Below are 13641 nucleotides of genomic sequence, written 5' to 3'. Positions count from 1 at the left end.
TCTTAATTTACTATCTTTATAGAATTACAGAATATCTAATGATCCTTTCTTATTATCTCTAGGGATATCCAATATACCCTGTTGATTGACAAGATCCCCCGAAAACTGCACCTCACGCAACCAAAATTCACACTTGGAGAATTTAGCATATACCATCTCCCTCCTTAGAGTCTCTAGAACCTCTAGTCGATGTCACACCCTCCCCGACCGATGGCATAAAATGTTGAATGGTGACCACAAAAATATTTCCCAAATCACAGAGCTCCAATCATAATTACCTATGTAAATGAAAAAAAATACAAGTCTTCATGATCATAATCCTTCCTTGACATGATCTCTACTCCATCCTAGGAACACATGCAATTTTGAAAACATCAACTTTATGTTGGTGAGTGCACATGTTTTAATAGTTTTCGGATTTTATTTGGTTGTATTAATTCAAAATTCATTTTTCTTTTAGAGAAACTTTTCCTAATGTATTTTACCAACCCTAACTTACTATCTTTTACGATATCTGACGATCCTATCTTATTATCCTTTTAGGATATATTTATTAGTCTTAATTTACTATCTTTATAGAATTACAGAATATCTAATGATCCTTTCTTATTATCTCTAGGGATATCCAATATACCCTGTTGATTGACAAGATCCCCCGAAAACTGCACCTCATGCAACCAAAACTCACACTTGGAGAATTTAGCATATACCATCTCCCTCCTTAGAGTCTCTAGAAGCTCTAGTCGATGTCACACCCTCCCCGACCGATGGCATAAAATGTTGAATGGTGACCACAAAAATATTTCCCAAATCACAGAGCACCAATCATAATTACCTATGTAAATGAAAAAAAATACAAGTCTTCATGATCATAATCCTTCCTTGACATGATCTCTACTCCATCCTAGCAACACATGCAACTTTGAAAACATCAACTTTATGTTGGTGAGTGCACATGTTTTAATAGTTTTCGGATTTTATTTGGTTGTATTAATTCAAAATTCATTTTTCTTTTAGAGAAACTTTTCCTAATGTATTTTACCAACCCTAACTTACTATCTTTTACGATATCTAACGATCCTATCTTATTATCTTTTTAAGATATATTTATTAGTCTTAATTTACTATCTTTATAGAATTACAGAATATCTAATTATCCTTTCTTATTATCTCTAGGGATATCCAATATACCCTGTTGATTGACAAGATCCCCCGAAAACTGCACCTCACGCAACCAAAACTCACACTTGGAGAATTTAGCATATACCATCTCCCTCCTTAGAGTCTCTAGAACCTCTAGTCGATGTCACACCCTCCCCGACCGATGGCATAAAATGTTGAATGGTGACCACAAAAATATTTCCCAAATCACAGAGCTCCAAACATAATTACCTATGTAAATGAAAAAAAATACAAGTCTTCATGATCATAATCCTTCCTTGACATAATCTCTACTCCATCCTAGGAACACATGCAATTTTGAAAACATCAACTTTATGTTGGTGAGTGCACATGTTTTAATAGTTTTCGGATTTTATTTGGTTGTATTAATTCAAAATTCATTTTTCTTTTAGAGAAACTTTTCCTAATGTATTTTACCAACCCTAACTTACTATCTTTTACGATATCTAACGATCCTATCTTATTATCTTTTTAGGATATATTTATTAGTCTTAATTTACTATCTTTATAGAATTACAGAATATCTAATGATCCTTTCTTATTATCTCTAGGGATATCCAATATACCCTGTGGATTGACAAGATCCCCCGAAAACTGCACCTCACGCAACCAAAACTCACACTTGGAGAATTTAGCATATACCATGTCCCTCCTTAGAGTCTCTAGAACCTCTAGTCGATGTCACACCCTCCCCGACCGATGGCATAAAATGTTGAATGGTGACCACAAAAATATTTCCCAAATCACAGAGCTCCAATCATAATTACCTATGTAAATGAAAAAAAAATACAAGTCTTCATGATCATAATCCTTCCTTGACATGATCTCTACTCCATCCTAGGAACACATGCAATTTTGAAAACATCAACTTTATGTTGGTGAGTGCACATGTTTTAATAGTTTTCGGATTTTATTTGGTTGTATTAATTCAAAATTCATTTTTCTTTTAGAGAAACTTTTCCTAATGTATTTTACCAACCCTAACTTACTATCTTTTACGATATCTGACGATCCTATCTTATTATCCTTTTAGGATATATTTATTAGTCTTAATTTACTATCTTTATAGAATTACAGAATATCTAATGATCCTTTCTTATTATCTCTAGGGATATCCAATATACCCTGTTGATTGACAAGATCCCCCGAAAACTGCACCTCACGCAACCAAAACTCACACTTGGAGAATTTAGCATATACCATCTCCCTCCTTAGAGTCTCTAGAACCTCTAGTCGATGTCACACCCTCCCCGACCGATGGCATAAAATGTTGAATGGTGACCACAAAAATATTTCCCAAATCACAGAGCTCCAATCATAATTACCTATGTAAATGAAAAAAAATACAAGTCTTCATGATCATAATCCTTCCTTGACATGATCTCTACTCCATCCTAGGAACACATGCAATTTTGAAAACATCAACTTTATGTTGGTGAGTGCACATGTTTTAATAGTTTTCGGATTTTATTTGGTTGTATTAATTCAAAATTCATTTTTCTTTTAGAGAAACTTTTCCTAATGTATTTTACCAACCCTAACTTACTATCTTTTACGATATCTGACGATCCTATCTTATTATCCTTTTAGGATATATTTATTAGTCTTAATTTACTATCTTTATAGAATTACAGAATATCTAATGATCCTTTCTTATTATCTCTAGGGATATCCAATATACCCTGTTGATTGACAAGATCCCCCGAAAACTGCACCTCACGCAACCAAAACTCACACTTGGAGAATTTAGCATATACCATCTCCCTCCTTAGAGTCTCTAGAACCTCTAGTCGATGTCACACCCTCCCCGACCGATGGCATAAAATGTTGAATGGTGACCACAAAAATATTTCCCAAATCACAGAGCTCCAATCATAATTACCTATGTAAATGAAAAAAAATACAAGTCTTCATGATCATAATCCTTCCTTGACATGATCTCTACTCCATCCTAGGAACACATGCAATTTTGAAAACATCAACTTTATGTTGGTGAGTGCACATGTTTTAATAGTTTTCGGATTTTATTTGGTTGTATTAATTCAAAATTCATTTTTCTTTTAGAGAAACTTTTCCTAATGTGTTTTACCAACCCTAACTTACTATCTTTTACGATATCTGACGATCCTTTCTTATTATCCTTTTAGGATATATTTATTAGTCTTAATTTACTATCTTTATAGAATTACAGAATATCTAATGATCCTTTCTTATTATCTCTAGGGATATCCAATATACCCTGTTGATTGACAAGATCCCCCGAAAACTTCACCTCACGCAACCAAAACTCACACTTGGAGAATTTAGCATATACCATCTCCCTCCTTAGAGTCTCTAGAACCTCTAGTCGATGTCACACCCTCCCCGACCGATAGCATAAAATGTTGAATGGTGACCACAAAAATATTTCCCAAATCACAGAGCTCCAATCATAATTACCTATGTAAATGAAAAAAAAATACAAGTCTTCATGATCATAATCCTTCCTTGACATGATCTCTACTCCATCCTAGGAACATATGCAATTTTGAAAACATCAACTTTATGTTGGTGAGTGCACATGTTTTAATAGTTTTCGGATTTTATTTGGTTGTATTAATTCAAAATTCATTTTTCTTTTAGAGAAACTTTTCCTAATGTATTTTACCAACCCTAACTTACTATCTTTTACGATATCTGACGATCCTATCTTATTATCTTTTTAGGATATATTTATTAGTCTTAATTTACTATCTTTATAGAATTACAGAATATCTAATGATCCTTTCTTATTATCTCTAGGGATATCCAATATACCCTGTTGATTGACAAGATCCCCCGAAAACTGCACCTCACGCAACCAAAACTCACACTTGGAGAATTTAGCATATACCATCTCCCTCCTTAGAGTCTCTAGAACCCCTAGTCGATGTCACACCCTCCCCGACCGATGGCATAAAATGTTGAATGGTGACCACAAAAATATTTCCCAAATCACAGAGCACCAATCATAATTACCTATGTAAATGAAAAAAAATACAAGTCTTCATGATCATAATCCTTCCTTGACATGATCTCTACTCCATCCTAGGAACACATGCAATTTTGAAAACATCAACTTTATGTTGTTTAGTGCACATGTTTTAATAGTTTTCGGATTTTATTTGGTTGTATTAATTCAAAATTCATTTTTCTTTTAGAGAAACTTTTCCTAATGTATTTTACCAACCCTAACTTACTATCTTTTACGATATCTGACGATCCTGTCTTATTATCCTTTTAGGATATATTTATTAGTCTTAATTTACTATCTTTATAGAATTACAGAATATCTAATGACCCTTTTCTTATTATCTCTAGGGATATCCAATATACCTTGTTGATTGACAAGATCCCCCGAAAATTGCACCTCACGCAACCAAAACTCACACTTGGAGAATTTAGCATATACCATCTCCCTCCTTAGAGTCTCTAGAACCTCTAGTCGATGTCACACCCTCCCCGACCGATGGCATAAAATGTTGAATGGTGACCACAAAAATATTTCCCAAATCACAGAGCACCAATCATAATTACCTATGTAAATGAAAAAGAATACAAGTCTTCATGATCATAATCCTTCCTTGACATGATCTCTACTCCATCCTAGGAACACATGCAATTTTGAAAACATCAACTTTATGTTGGTGAGTGCACATGTTTTAATAGTTTTCGGATTTTATTTGGTTGTATTAATTTAAAATTCATTTTTCTTTTAGAGAAACTTTTCCTAATGTATTTTACCAACCCTAACTTACTATCTTTTACGATATCTAACGATCCTATCTTATTATCCTTTTAGGATATATTTATTAGTCTTAATTTACTATCTTTATAGAATTACAGAATATCTAATGATCCTTTCTTATTATCTCTAGGGATATCCAATATACCCTGTTGATTGACAAGATCCCCCGAAAACTGCACCTCACGCAACCAAAACTCACACTTGGAGAATTTAGCATATACCATCTCCCTCCTTAGAGTCTCTAGAACCTCTAGTCGATGTCACACCCTCCCCGACCGATGGCATAAAATGTTGAATGGTGACCACAAAAATATTTCCCAAATCACAGAGCACCAATCATAATTACCTATGTAAATGAAAAAGAATACAAGTCTTCATGATCATAATCCTTCCTTGACATGATCTCTACTCCATCCTAGGAACACATGCAATTTTGAAAACATCAACTTTATGTTGGTGAGTGCACATGTTTTAATAGTTTTCGGATTTTATTTGGTTGTATTAATTCAAAATTCATTTTTCTTTTAGAGAAACTTTTCCTAATGTATTTTACCAACCCTAACTTACTATCTTTTACGATATCTGACGATCCTATCTTATTATCTTTTTAGGATATATTTATTAGTCTTAATTTACTATCTTTATAGAATTACAGAATATCTAATGATCCTTTCTTATTATCTCTAGGGATATCCAATATACCCTGTTGATTGACAAGATCCCCCGAAAACTGCACCTCACGCAACCAAAACTCACACTTGGAGAATTTAGCATATACCATCTCCCTCCTTAGAGTCTCTAGAACCCCTAGTCGATGTCACACCCTCCCCGACCGATGGCATAAAATGTTGAATGGTGACCACAAAAATATTTCCCAAATCACAGAGCACCAATCATAATTACCTATGTAAATGAAAAAAAATACAAGTCTTCATGATCATAATCCTTCCTTGACATGATCTCTACTCCATCCTAGGAACACATGCAATTTTGAAAACATCAACTTTATGTTGTTTAGTGCACATGTTTTAATAGTTTTCGGATTTTATTTGGTTGTATTAATTCAAAATTCATTTTTCTTTTAGAGAAACTTTTCCTAATGTATTTTACCAACCCTAACTTACTATCTTTTACGATATCTGACGATCCTGTCTTATTATCCTTTTAGGATATATTTATTAGTCTTAATTTACTATCTTTATAGAATTACAGAATATCTAATGACCCTTTTCTTATTATCTCTAGGGATATCCAATATACCTTGTTGATTGACAAGATCCCCCGAAAATTGCACCTCACGCAACCAAAACTCACACTTGGAGAATTTAGCATATACCATCTCCCTCCTTAGAGTCTCTAGAACCTCTAGTCGATGTCACACCCTCCCCGACCGATGGCATAAAATGTTGAATGGTGACCACAAAAATATTTCCCAAATCACAGAGCACCAATCATAATTACCTATGTAAATGAAAAAGAATACAAGTCTTCATGATCATAATCCTTCCTTGACATGATCTCTACTCCATCCTAGGAACACATGCAATTTTGAAAACATCAACTTTATGTTGGTGAGTGCACATGTTTTAATAGTTTTCGGATTTTATTTGGTTGTATTAATTTAAAATTCATTTTTCTTTTAGAGAAACTTTTCCTAATGTATTTTACCAACCCTAACTTACTATCTTTTACGATATCTAACGATCCTATCTTATTATCCTTTTAGGATATATTTATTAGTCTTAATTTACTATCTTTATAGAATTACAGAATATCTAATGATCCTTTCTTATTATCTCTAGGGATATCCAATATACCCTGTTGATTGACAAGATCCCCCGAAAACTGCACCTCACGCAACCAAAACTCACACTTGGAGAATTTAGCATATACCATCTCCCTCCTTAGAGTCTCTAGAACCTCTAGTCGATGTCACACCCTCCCCGACCGATGGCATAAAATGTTGAATGGTGACCACAAAAATATTTCCCAAATCACAGAGCACCAATCATAATTACCTATGTAAATGAAAAAGAATACAAGTCTTCATGATCATAATCCTTCCTTGACATGATCTCTACTCCATCCTAGGAACACATGCAATTTTGAAAACATCAACTTTATGTTGGTGAGTGCACATGTTTTAATAGTTTTCGGATTTTATTTGGTTGTATTAATTCAAAATTCATTTTTCTTTTAGAGAAACTTTTCCTAATGTATTTTACCAACCCTAACTTACTATCTTTTACGATATCTGACGATCCTATCTTATTATCCTTTAGGATATATTTATTAGTCATAATTTACTATCTTTATAGAACTACAGAATATCTAATGACCCTTTCTTATTATCTCTAGGGATATCCAATATACCCTGTTGATTGACAAGATCCCCGGAAAACTGCACCTCACGCAACCAAAACTCACACTTGGAGAATTTAGCATATACTATCTCCCTCCTTAGAGTCTCTAGAACCTCTAGTCGATGTCACACCCTCCCCGACCGATGGCATAAAATGTTGAATGGTGACCACAAAAATATTTCCCAAATCACAGAGCTCCAATCATAATTACCTATGTAAATGAAAAAAAATACAAGTCTTCATGATCATAATCCTTCCTTGACATGATCTCTACTCCATCCTAGGAACACATGCAATTTTGAAAACATCAACTTTATGTTGGTGAGTGCACATGTTTTAATAGTTTTCGGATTTTATTTGGTTGTATTAATTCAAAATTCATTTTTCTTTTAGAGAAACTTTTCCTAATGTATTTTACCAACCCTAACTTACTATCTTTTACGATATCTGACGATCCTATCTTATTATCCTTTTAGGATATATTTATTAGTCTTAATTTACTATCTTTATAGAATTACAGAATATCTAATGACCCTTTCTTATTATCTCTAGGGATATCCAATATACCCTGTTGATTGACAAGATCCCCCGAAAACTGCACCTCACGCAACCAAAACTCACACTTGGAGAATTTAGCATATACCATCTCCCTCCTTAGAGTCTCTAGAACCTCTAGTCGATGTCACACCCTCCCCGACCGATGGCATAAAATGTTGAATGGTGACCACAAAAATATTTCCCAAATCACAGAGCACCAATCATAATTACCTATGTAAATGAAAAAGAATACAAGTCTTCATGATCATAATCCTTCCTTGACATGATCTCTACTCCATCCTAGGAACACATGCAATTTTGAAAACATCAACTTTATGTTGGTGAGTGCACATGTTTTAATAGTTTTCGGATTTTATTTGGTTGTATTAATTCAAAATTCATTTTTCTTTTAGAGAAACTTTTCCTAATGTATTTTACCAACCCTAACTTACTATCTTTTACGATATCTGACGATCCTATCTTATTATCCTTTTAGGATATATTTATTAGTCTTAATTTACTATCTTTATAGAATTACAGAATATCTAATGACCCTTTCTTATTATCTCTAGGGATATCCAATATACCCTGTTGATTGACAAGATCCCCCGAAAACTGCACCTCATGCAACCATAACTCACACTTGGAGAATTTAGCATATACTATCTCCCTCCTTAGAGTCTCTAGAACCTCTAGTCGATGTCACACCCTCCCCGACCGATGGCATAAAATGTTGAATGGTGACCACAAAAATATTTCCCAAATCACAGAGCTCCAATCATAATTACCTATGTAAATGAAAAAAAATACAAGTCTTCATGATCATAATCCTTCCTTGACATGATCTCTACTCCATCCTAGGAACACATGCAATTTTGAAAACATCAACTTTATGTTGGTGAGTGCACATGTTTTAATAGTTTTCGGATTTTATTTGGTTGTATTAATTCAAAATTCATTTTTCTTTTAGAGAAACTTTTCCTAATGTATTTTACCAACCCTAACTTACTATCTTTTACGATATCTGACGATCCTATCTTATTATCCTTTTAGGATATATTTATTAGTCTTAATTTACTATCTTTATAGAATTACAGAATATCTAATGACCCTTTCTTATTATCTCTAGGGATATCCAATATACCCTGTTGATTGACAAGATCCCCCGAAAACTGCACCTCACGCAACCAAAACTCACACTTGGAGAATTTAGCATATACCATCTCCCTCCTTAGAGTCTCTAGAACCTCTAGTCGATGTCACACCCTCCCCGACCGATGGCATAAAATGTTGAATGGTGACCACAAAAATATTTCCCAAATCACAGAGCAGCAATCATAATTACCTATGTAAATGAAAAAAATACAAGTCTTCATGATCATAATCCTTCCTTGACATGATCTCTACTCCATCCTAGGAACACATGCAATTTTGAAAACATCAACTTTATGTTGGTGAGTGCACATGTTTTAATAGTTTTTGGATTTTATTTGGTTGTATTAATTCAAAATTCATTTTTCTTTTAGAGAAACTTTTCCTAATGTATTTTACCAACCCTAACTTACTATCTTTTACGATATCTGACGATCCTATCTTATTATCCTTTTAGGATATATTTATTAGTCTTAATTTACTATCTTTATAGAATTACAGAATATCTAATGACCCTTTCTTATTATCTCTAGGGATATCTATCGATAATATCTTATTATCTCTAGGATATCTACCAATCCTTCATTATTATCTCTAAGATATCTACCGATCCTATCGTATTATCTCTAGGATATGTATATCGATCATATCTTATTATCTTTTAGGATATTTATCTATTCCTAACGTATTTTATCTAAAATTATAAGGAATTCCTACTAGTAGTGTAATCTCTAAGGTGTTCTAATGTATTCCCAGGGTTTCATTGGTCCCACATTGTCCAAACATCCCCCAAACGAGGTCTAAACGCGATCAAAGCACACCGCCACCCGATATGGCGGCCAGTGGCGCAGGAGGCGGAAACCACCACCTCACGGAGGCAGCTTGGAGTTTCTCTATTGTTATTCCGGCACCAAATACAATTTACATCACCAAGACCAAACACACACCAACACACTAAAGTACACACACATACTAATTAAACATGCACACATGCACACAACCACCCTATGGCAGCAGGCGGTGGTCGGAGGTGGCAGTAGGCGGCTGCGATAAGTTCCTTCCCATTCCAAAAGGTTCCCGGATGTCCACAACCATGGAGCAGTTAACAAGATAGTTCATCGGCCTCCGGCGGTCACTCGCTGCCCACAGCAACTTCGGTTGCAGCACTGTGGCGGCGGTGAACATGGCTAGGCAGCAACGGTGTTGACGGCGACAACAATAGACGAAGGGAATGAGCAATATCTGAACAACATTGAAAAAGAGAGATTGGAGCGGTCTTGACCTCTTCGGAACAGTCCAGCAGCGGCGAAGAAGCGACGCTCGGTCCTAGTCGGTAGCTCTGACTCCAACAACGAAGGTGCAACGGCGGCTGGGTGAAAAAGGAACTCGACAACGATGAAGGATCGCCCGCTGTTCCCCTGGTGGTCTTCAGCTTCTCCGGTCAGGGTGCATGGATTCGATGGTCTCGGTTGATCGGAACAAGCGACATGGTTGTCACACCCCAAAACCATGAAACGTTCTGGGGTGGAGGACGTCATGTGAAGTATCATAAAAGTGTGAAGTAGTAAACAAGCAACAACATCATCCATTGCATTAAAAGTAATGTTTTAATACATGTGTGTTCTTTCATAATGTACAACAATAAAATGAATAATCAAAATAAGATGAGTCTTGTCTGTGCTCCGTCTTCTCAAAACCTAGCCATCGTACCTGTCTAACTGGTGACCTGAGAATACAAGTTATTTTGAAAGAGAGTATCAGCCTAAAGCTGGTGAATTCATAAGTACTTAAGTGTCATTGTCTTGTTTTGGAAAGCTGTTATGAATTCCATGTAAATCTTTAAATCAAACAGTTGATATAAGTATGAAAAACCTTAGAAAATCCCATATTTCCTACTAGTATGAAATGTAGTCTTCTACCAAGACCCGAATGTTTTGTTATGAAAACGATAGTTTTTCCTTCTTTTTGACTATTACAAACAGTACTTAGTCTAACTCATCGTTTATGTGAATGTATCGCAAAATAAAGTAAATAGGAAAAGAATATAATAGTCTTCTACCAAGACCCGAATGTTTTGCTATGATAATGATAGTTTTTCCTTCTTTTTGACTATTACAAACAGTACTTAGTCTAACTCATCGTTTATGTGAATGTATCACAAAATAAAGTAATAGGAAAAATATAATCATGTAAGTGTTATCCTTTTGTATTAGGATTAACACGACATCGCAATTTGCAAAACGTATAACCTTTGAACATCTGTAGATTGTTCAATTGTCCCCTGTAGCTACAACAGGTGGGAGGAAGGGTTAGTCCCGTAAAAGTATTCCTAATATAAGTATTAACCGTAGGCATCCATAGATGTTCATCAACCTATGTAGCGAGCAATAGGCCCAAGGAATGGTTAGTCCTGTAAAGGTACTCCTAGTATAAGTAATAACCATAGGCATCCGTAGATGTTCATCAACCACTGGTGCTAACAGCTGGGTTTCGGAATGGTTAGTCCCATCTAGATATCCCGTTGAACTGGGATAGGCAGGACAATTTACACAGAAGGTACTAATAAATCATCCTAATGAATCGAGGTACAAGTATCCATGTAAATGTATACAGGAAAATGTATCTACATAAAGGTACTCATGTATGGCATTCATGTAAGCGTATTCGTGTAAGCGTGTTCATGTAAGCGTATTCATGTAAGCGTATCTATGTAAGCGTATTCATGTAAGCGTATTCATGTAAAATGTAATGTATAGTATAGACTCATGAATGAACTGACTCTTATGTAATTCCTTGTAATAGGAATAATGTTGTGTATCTCCTAACTATCCCTATAATAGTTAACTGGAAGGTAATTGATTGTCCAAACAGGTTTATACACCCTTGCTACACAAGAGTGTGGGAAACTGAACGAAGGATGAAAACTATAACATCAATACATATAAAAGAACATAAGTGTATAGATATAGTTTTGTTCAAGAAGGTAAAAATGGTTTTGTAAGACATCTAAGAGTTTTGAACAATAATTAACAATGACTTCATGTCATTTTAATAAACATTTCAAATGTAATACTTTTGCTATCAAGGTATTTTTAAGATATAAGACCATTTCATGCATCACATTTTGTTGTATGTGAAATCTGGAATGAAAACACAGTTATAAATACATATGATTGATTTAATAACATGTTGTTTTCTACCTGTATTCCCCCCCCCCCCATTTAAAGCATTTAAAATCATTTAAAACATTGATTAAGGGGTATGAACTCACCTGTTGTGGGTGATACAGATGAACTGAAGAGGTAGGATTGCTAGGTGTTAAGTGAAGTCTTGAACACACTCTATGATCCTAGTTAACATATAATATCACATATATGTAACAAATTAGTCTATAAACAACTAATAAATAAGTCAAGACACCCTAGGACATGCTAAACACCTTTATCAAGTGTTATTAGCCTCTAGGATTGCATCTAAGTGTTTGTAGGGGAAGCTATTGTGTGTAGGGCTCAAGGAAAACTCCACCATGAAGTTCACGACCCTAATGACACTACGAAATGAGTTTACGGCCGTAAGCTCACACCTATATGTCCATTTTTTTTTATGCTCTACAAGACCCTAAGAAGCATTTCTACTTAATGGCTTGGTCTATGGAAGAGTTTAGGGCATTATATAACTCCTTTTAGGAGTTTACGGCCGTGGGACCAAATCCCATGGAGATTACGGCTGTAATCTCCCTTGGATGGGTCTTTTTGGTGTTTTCAAGTTCCTAATTCAACTAGGAACTAAACTAGGCTAGTGTACAAGGCTTTAGAAGAGTTTATAGCACCATTTGGCCCTATTGTTTGGAGTTCACGGCCCTGGAACTTCTTGGGTCGTGAACACCTTATTCTTCGTGTTCTAATGGTGTTTGCTTGTCATAAACACATTAGGGTACATGTCTAAACTAGTCTCTTGGCTTAAGGAAGGCTTTTAGGGCATTTTGACACCTTAAAATGGAGTTCACGGCCCAAGAAAATCCTTGGCCGTGAACTCACTTCTAGCCTTTGTTTCTTAAGGATTTTGTGGTCTAAACATGTCATGGTAGTTTCTAGGTTCAGTTCCAAGGCTTGGAGGGACATTGGGCACACTTTGGCCCTTACAAAAGAGTTTACTCTCCAAGTGTTCTTGGGCGGTAAACTATCAAATCTTGCGGTTTTGATCTGATTTGATGTTATTAAGCACAATCTAAGCTATATAATACAACTAGATAGAAGTACTCACGATTTGGGACGAAAGTCCGAAGATCCGTGAGAGAGAATTCGACTTTTCTCTAGATGGAAATGGAACTAATGAATAAATATGGCTCAGATTTCTATATATAGTCCTAGGATTTTTGGCAGAAAATATTTTATTCTCGAAATGAACTCAATATCATAGAGTTTTGGAATAACACTGTTGTACAAAACCCTAGTGCATCCACTCTCCTGATATCTCCTTAAGTGTAAATCCTGAAAAACTGTCAAACTTATACCCAAAAGTCTGGAATTTCACTGTAACTGTTCTAACTTCTATTGACTTGAAATGGTTTGTACGAAATGGAAATTTCGGGTTGTCACAATGGTGGTGGCGCTGGAGTTGAGAGATAGAAGATGGCGGCCG

This window comes from Lactuca sativa, chromosome 8 (genome assembly GCF_002870075.4).
Source record: "Lactuca sativa cultivar Salinas chromosome 8, Lsat_Salinas_v11, whole genome shotgun sequence".
Lineage (NCBI taxonomy): Eukaryota > Viridiplantae > Streptophyta > Magnoliopsida > Asterales > Asteraceae > Lactuca > Lactuca sativa.
Note: the sequence above shows the minus strand (reverse complement) of the source record.